Below are 7063 nucleotides of genomic sequence, written 5' to 3' on the forward strand. Positions count from 1 at the left end.
GAAACCAGATGATTGCAGCCCTCAGTGCCCCTGGCTTTCATTCTACAGAAACCTATGGGGACACTGCTGGTGACCTCCCAGAGCCAAGCCAGGGAGCACGGGTGGGTACTGATCCATTGCAGTGGGCTTCTGGGGAAGTTGGGACCTGTGCCCCCCATCCCTGTCCCCACTGAGACAGCCCCCGAGGGAGTGACAAGCCAGGACTGGAACCCAGCAGTGCCCACCGGTGGCTTCTGTGGGACTCAGAAAGGGGAGCGGAAAGGGCCTGAGGGTTGGATTTCTCTGAGCGGTGGCAGCTCTTTCATAGCGGAAGCCCTAGTGTAATACAGCCCATCTCATCCACGTAGTAAAAGTGAACTCAAAAATTAAATCAAATGAACAATTTAAACAAATGCGTGTGTTTAAGAAACGGTTGAACTCTCCCAGCGTGTGTCCTGCATCTGTGGGGTCAGATGAGCTGCGAGGCCACTGCCTGTGCAAGCGTCCCCCTGGAAACCCCACCCTTGTGTGTTATCACCACAACTGCGAACAGTTCTCATGACGATGGCGATTTTAAGAAAAGAGCATATAAACAGCACGCAAGCCCACTTTCCCCTCCGGAGCCCCAGGAGACAGTGGGGGTGGGAGGGGGGAGGCTGGGACCTCCGCTGCAGGTGGGGCCGCCCCAGCTCCCCCAGGGCTGCGCCCTCCTGTGGGCCGGGCTCTCAGCTTGCCGCTGCAGAGGAAGATCAGGGTCTGAGGTCTGGGGCCTGCCCTTCTCACCACGGCTGTGGGTCTTGCTTGGATGGGGGGTGGTCCTAGAATCCCAGGGTGTGTCCCATCACTCTGTGGACCCCGTTGGGCAGCTGACGGTTCACAGACAGATCTGGCCCCAACATGGGGACCTGCAGTGGCAAAAAGAGACAAGCAGACATCGTGACTCACACTGGTGGACATGTCTGTCCTAGGGGACCCGAACTGCCCCTTGGGGTGCCCAGCAGGGAGGGACCCCTCTGCTGGGGAGGAGGCATGTTTGGTAATGTCCACGCTGAGCCGTGCTCGGGTCCACACATGGACCTCAGGTACAGGCCCTGGAGAGATGCCTGCTCCCCAGGACCCAGAGACCCACTCACCTCTCCCCAAACCCACAGCCCTCTCCTGGGGCAGTCCTAGCTACTTCCCCAGGCTCCAGGGAACTCTCACCATCTCCCCACCTTCCCCTGTCCAGGGAGAGGTGGGAAAGTCAGAACCCAGGACACACAGCCTCCAGTAAGGTGGAGACATCAGAAATCTGCAGGAGTGGAAGGAAATACATGGAAGATATTTTTATGAGGTGTGAGTTATGCATGCCTGTCATCTGGGTTCACAGACACATGCTCACCACATAGAAGCGCACAGCCCTGGAACTCCCAGAAGAGCAGCTGATCAAGGTCAGGGCCTCTTACCTCTTAGGCAGCCCTGGTAAGGCACTGAGGGACAGTCACCATATGGAGCCTCTGAGGTTGGGAGATGATGGGGAATCCTTTGCAGAAAAGCAATCATGCTTCTCCTTAACAAAGAGCAGCAAACAAACGGGGGACTCGTGGGAGGCCAGTCAGAGCTGTATTCGTTACCTAGTGCTGTGTAACAAGTGAGTCCAAGCAGTGGCTGAAAACAACAAACATCGTTTCTGTTGAGTCAGGACTCCAGGAGCTGGGTGGTTCTGGCACAGAGCCTCTCAGGAGGCTGCAGTCAGGACATCAGTGGAGGTTGTCTGGAGGCTGCGTGGGCTTGGAGTACCCTCTTCCAAGTCGGCTGGCTCACATGGGGGTGAACTAGTCACGGAAGCAGAAGTGAGTCATTAAGAACAGCCTACCCTCAAGGCGGGGGTGGGGTGGGTGAGGCCCCACCTTTGGAAAGGAGGAATGTCACAGACTCTGGGGACAGGTATCAAAACCTCAGACACTCTGCCTTGATGACCCTATGAGTTCTGGACACAGTGGGTGCTGGCTCGGTGCCTGGGGGCAGCAGTGGTGTCCAGCGAGGCAGGCAAGGTGGGAGCACAGACAGACACCTGTCGCAGCGGGGCCTCCCTCCAGCCCCTCACACGTCTTTGCCGGGCGAGCTCGGGTGTGGCTGAGTAGAAGGGACGGTACGAACTGCAGCTGCTTCTCTTGCTGCTGAGGAAAAATTATTGGGCTCCTTGGCAGTTGTATTAGTTTTCTCGACTGTAACGTGTGCAACAAACTGGGGGCCTTGAAACCACAGAGGTGTCTCCTTTCAGCTGGAAGTCAGGTGCTGCCAGGCCACGTCTGTCGGGACTGGAGGGGAGGGGAGGACCAGGACCAGCCCTCCCAGCTTCAGCTGCGGGGAAAGGCCGTCTCTCCGCCCACAAAGGGCCACTTACAAACGGCACCGTTTCTTCTCAATAGATGGGGGCCCCTAGAGCCTGTGTGGGGACCTCCCTCCGGTTATGAGATGGACGCACCCCCAGCGCTCAGCATGTCAGACTCCTCAGGAGGGGTCAGGTCCTTCCTGCAGCACAAGATGGGTGCGTGCAGGCCAGCAGGGTGGGGAGGACCCAGCGTGGGGACGAGGCCCACGGCGGAAGCCGACCTGGTCTCTTCTCTCCTGAGTAAAGCTTGTCCTGTCGGTGCTCAGCTGCCTCGCGCTCTCCTTGGCGACCTGGATGTCAGGATGCCAGGAACGAAGTGTTTGGACTTCTATCCCCTGCAGGCGGCTGGCGCTGTGATGAGCAGTGCCAGCCTCCACGCAGTGGGGGCCTCCCCAGGTATTGGGAACTTGAGCCTGGGCTCTGCTGGACACCGGCTATCCTTGGCTTGTGGACGCAGCACGTGTGTCTGCCTCTCCCTCTGTGTGTCTGTCCCTATGGGACACCAGTCACTGGATTAGGGATCCCCAATCCAACACGACCTCGTTATTTCACTAATTATACCTGCAACAACCCTGGTTCCAAATAAGGGCTCATTCTGAGGTCCTGGGACTTGTGATGTCACCACATCTCTGGAGGACACAAGTCAATCCCAGGCAGCAGCTGTAGGTACATAATTCGTACCTTTAAAGCATCCGCGCACTAATTTGTGTATTCAACATGAGTTTAGCGAGTGCTTATTACATCTGTGTGTCTCACTCCGGAGAACAGTGATGGATTTGAACACCCAGGCCCTGCCCTGTGAGAAAATGCATGTTAGTCAATACAACCTTATGTTACATATGGTAGTTTATGATTTTTTAAAGCACGTTAAAATGTTTTTAACCGGGCTTCCCTGGTGGCGCAGTGGTTGAGAGTCCGCCTGCCAATGCAGGGGATGCGGGTTCGTGCCCCGGTCCGGGAAGATCCCACATGCCGCGGAGCGGCTGGGCCCGTGAGCCATGGGCACTGAGCCTGCGCATCCGGAGCCTGTGCTCCGCAACGGGAGAGGCCACAGCAGTGCCAGGCCCACGTACCACAAAAAAAAAAAAAAAAAAAAAAAAAGTTTTTAACCTTCACCAGGTCCACTATGAGGAAAACAGAGTAGGCATTATCTTATGACGTTAACATTTTTTCTGGTTACAAACATAATACGTGCTCACTGCAGACTACACAGTATAAAGACAAAAATCCTGATCCACCAAACTCCTTCCCCTGGAGAGGACCTACCCCTCAAGAGGTGCTGAAGTGAGCCCGAGTTCAGACCTCTGAGACGCGCACAGTGATGTGTTCGCACTTACCCTACGTCCTCACAAACATCGCTTCAAGCGTTGGACAATCATCTATTTCATGGATGTACTAGGATTTCTGAGAAAACTTCCCCAACTTTATGGATTCAGGGACCTCTTATAATTTTAAAGTTTATGGAGGACCCCCAAAGAGCTCTGTTTATGTGGGCTATTCGGGTCGACAGGGACCACACTGGGAATTAAAACGCAGAAATTAAAAAAACAGTAATTCAGGGAATTCCCTGGTAGTCCAGTGGTTAGGACTCCGCACTTTCACTGCTGAGGGCGCAGGTTCGATCCCTGGTCAGGGAACTAAGATCCCGCAAGCCATGTGGCGCGGCCAAAAATTAAAACAAACAAACAAAAAACCCGCCAGTAATTCAGGGACTTCCTTGGTGGTCCAGTGGTTAACACTCTACGCCCCCAATGCAGGGGGCCCGGGTTCGACCCCCGGTCAGGGAACTGGATCCTGCATGCTGCAACTAAAGATCCCGCACGGTGCAACTAAGACCCGGCGCGGCCAAATACATATTTTAAAAAATCAGTAATTCAGGGGCTTCCCTGGAGGCGCAGTGGTTAAGAATCCGCCTGCCAATGCAGGGGACACAGGTTCGAGCCCTTGTCCAGGAAGATCCCACATGCCGCGGAGCAACTAAGCCCGTGCGCCACAACTACTGAGCCTGTGCGCCTAGAGCCCATGCTCCGCAACAAGAGAAGCCACGACAATGAGAAGCCCCCGCTCTCTGCAACTAGAGAAAAGCCCGCGCGTGGCAATGAAGACCCAACGCAGCCAAAAATAAATAAAATAAATAAATTTATTAAAAAAAACAGTAATTCACTAAAAAATGATACACCCATTACATGTTAACATTTTAAAATGAAAAAGTGAGGTTTCCTTAAAAAAGAAAAGAATTAGTGAGAATGGTTGAAGCATATGAGAAAAAAATCTAGCCACACACAGATATATGGTTGGAAAAAGAAACTATTTCAATAGCTTGGTCTTTAATACTAAACCAAAGCTAGATGAGGGGTAGTTTCTTAAAGGTTGGCTGCACTGTGAATCTGAAACCATATCAATAAACCTTTCATACTCTTCCACGGGTTGAATGGTCTGTCCTGAGCTTAAACACACCTTTTACCCATGCACGGTTCTGTAATTCTTAGTGTGTGTGCCACCCTCCCCCAGGCAGGAGGTCCTGGGCCTCAGGGCCTGCAGAGTGGAGGAAGGGAGGGCCAGGGTATTGCTGGGTAAGCCGGGCCTGCCGTGGTCCTGCTTCCAGTCTGGTCAGGGGCTGTGTGTGGTGGAGCCCAAGTAGAGGGTGGGGCATGACAACCCCACAGCATCCTTGGGCCCACGATGACAGTCTCTCCTGGTTTACCCTCCTCTGTAGTAAACCAAGAGTGGAAGCTCCCCTCCCCTTGGGAGCACAGGGGAGAAATCACCACCCCAGACCCCAGGAGGAACTAATCCATCCTGTCAGCCAGGCAGAGCCCAATGCTGCGGAGGCAGAAAAGGTGAGCGCAGGTTCACATGCCAGGCCTGAGGTCCTGTGGCAGAAATACGTGGAGGCCACGCAGCAGTGGAAACTCAGACTGGGGAGTCTGGGGTGCCCAGACTCCAAGGCCAGCGGCCACAGCTCACCCCAACTGTGCAGCAGCAAGACCTGGCCTGGTCTGCCTCCTGCATCCTTCTGAGCTTTCTCCCTTTAACATTTTTTTAAAGTTAATTAATTTTAAAAATTTATTTTATTTCTGGCTGTGTTGGGTCTTCGTTGTTGCACGCGGGCTTTCTCTAGTTGCGGCGAGCGGGGTTACTCTTCCTTGTGGCACGTGGGCTTCTCATTGCAGTAGCTTCTCTTGTTGCAGAGCACGGGCTCTAGGTACGTGGGGTTCGGTAGTTGGGCTCAGTAGCTGTGGCTCACAGGCTCTAGAGCGCAGGCTCAGCAGCTGTGGCGCACGGGCTTAGTTGCTCCGTGCCACGTGGGATCTTCCCGGACCAGGGATCAAACCCGTGTCCTCTGCGTTGGCAGGTGGATTCTTAACCACTGCGCCACCAGGGAAGCCCTCTCCCTTTGACTTTATGGGCATTTACTTCCGGAATGTGAGGACAGGGAAACTCAAATAAATGATATGCACAGACCAGACACACCTGCTCTTGTATTTACCAGATAATAAAATAGCTGCACTGACATAGGCTCAATAGTTTAATCTTTAAAAACAGTGACTTCTTCATCACTTGCTTGAGTACACTCTATATTATTGAAAACAGAATGAAAGCGATAACTCTCCCAATTATAACATCCCTGAAATGAAGTTTGCTTGAAACTTCCCAGTCTGGGAAATGGCCTTCAGTGGTCTTCCTACCTAAGTATGAACACAGGTTCACGGCTTGGTCTTGAAGAAGGCATTTGTTTTCTGCCTTCTCTGTCTCCTGAGGGAGCATCCGCAGACCCCGCAGCCTTTCACTGGGCACCGGAGTCTCCCGCAGCTGCCAGCTGCCAGAGCAGTGACACCACACACGAGGAAACTTCGTACGTGCCTTCCCTGGTCTGAGAACAGCCAGCCTCAGCCACCCTCTGGGTCCCCCTGACTGCCCGGTGCAGGTGGGGAGACAGAGCACAGGGAGATGTGGGGATGTGCCCAACGCCACCACGGCTGCAGCGCTTCCTCCAGGAGTCCTGGGGCAGGAACAGGATGCCTCACAAGTGCCCCGGCCTGGGCAGGGTAGGTGACCCCACTCACCACCCCCTGGGCCCCCAATGCACCTTTCAATCAAACAGCAAGGCCTGTTTGTACTCGCTCCCAAGTCAAAGGAACTCCAGGAAAGCTGAGTGATGCTAACCTTCCCACGTTCTGGAAAACGCAGGGACTTTGCACTCCAGCCATTAAAAAAGAGCGTTTTCAGGGCGTTCCTAACCCTTCATCAGGGTGGCTTTTAATGCCTCTGTGATAGCGCAGGAACTGAATTTTAACTTCAGTTAACGTAAATTGAAATGAGCACACGTGGCCAGTGACTACAGCACAGGGGAGCGCGGCTGGGGGTCGACACAGGAACACTGGGGGGAGCCGCGCGGATCCAGAAGTGAGGATGTTTAAAGCCGTTTTTAACGCTTGCTACAAAAATAAGCCATGATAATCGCAGGATTCGGACTGTACGACTCCCGGGGCAGCCTTCCCGCCTGCCTCTGGGGAGACCCTTTGCACACGCGGGCAGGTCACTCACCTTTCTCGCCAACCCTAAGCGCGTCCCCCTACGCACCCTCTCCCCGGGAATTTCGCGCCGAGCGGGTATGTCGGCCAGTCCCGGCAGGTGAGCCAGCGGGCGGGGCGCGGAGCAGCCACCTCCGGCCCCGCCCTCGCCCGCGCGCACGCGCGTCGGGCCCAG

The 7063-nt window shown here is 54.4% G+C and overlaps 1 long non-coding RNA gene and 1 other non-coding gene across 2 annotated transcripts; one reads left to right on the forward strand and one right to left on the reverse strand.

The window, feature by feature from the left end:
• Nucleotides 1-532: 532 nt before the first annotated feature.
• LOC132438941 (uncharacterized) lies at nucleotides 533-7021 on the reverse strand. The gene is made up of 3 exons (XR_009522249.1): nucleotides 6902-7021; nucleotides 1183-1270; nucleotides 533-884 (listed from the first exon to the last, which is right to left on the reverse strand). It is a non-coding gene; the product is annotated as an uncharacterized lncRNA (long non-coding RNA).
• Nucleotides 3918-3990, forward strand: TRNAE-UUC (transfer RNA glutamic acid (anticodon UUC)). Its single transcript has one exon. It is a non-coding gene; the product is annotated as a tRNA-Glu (tRNA).
• Nucleotides 7022-7063: the final 42 nt, after the last annotated feature.

The sequence above is a fragment of the Delphinus delphis genome, chromosome 15, assembly GCF_949987515.2.
Source record: "Delphinus delphis chromosome 15, mDelDel1.2, whole genome shotgun sequence".
In the NCBI taxonomy this organism is placed as follows: domain Eukaryota; kingdom Metazoa; phylum Chordata; class Mammalia; order Artiodactyla; family Delphinidae; genus Delphinus; species Delphinus delphis.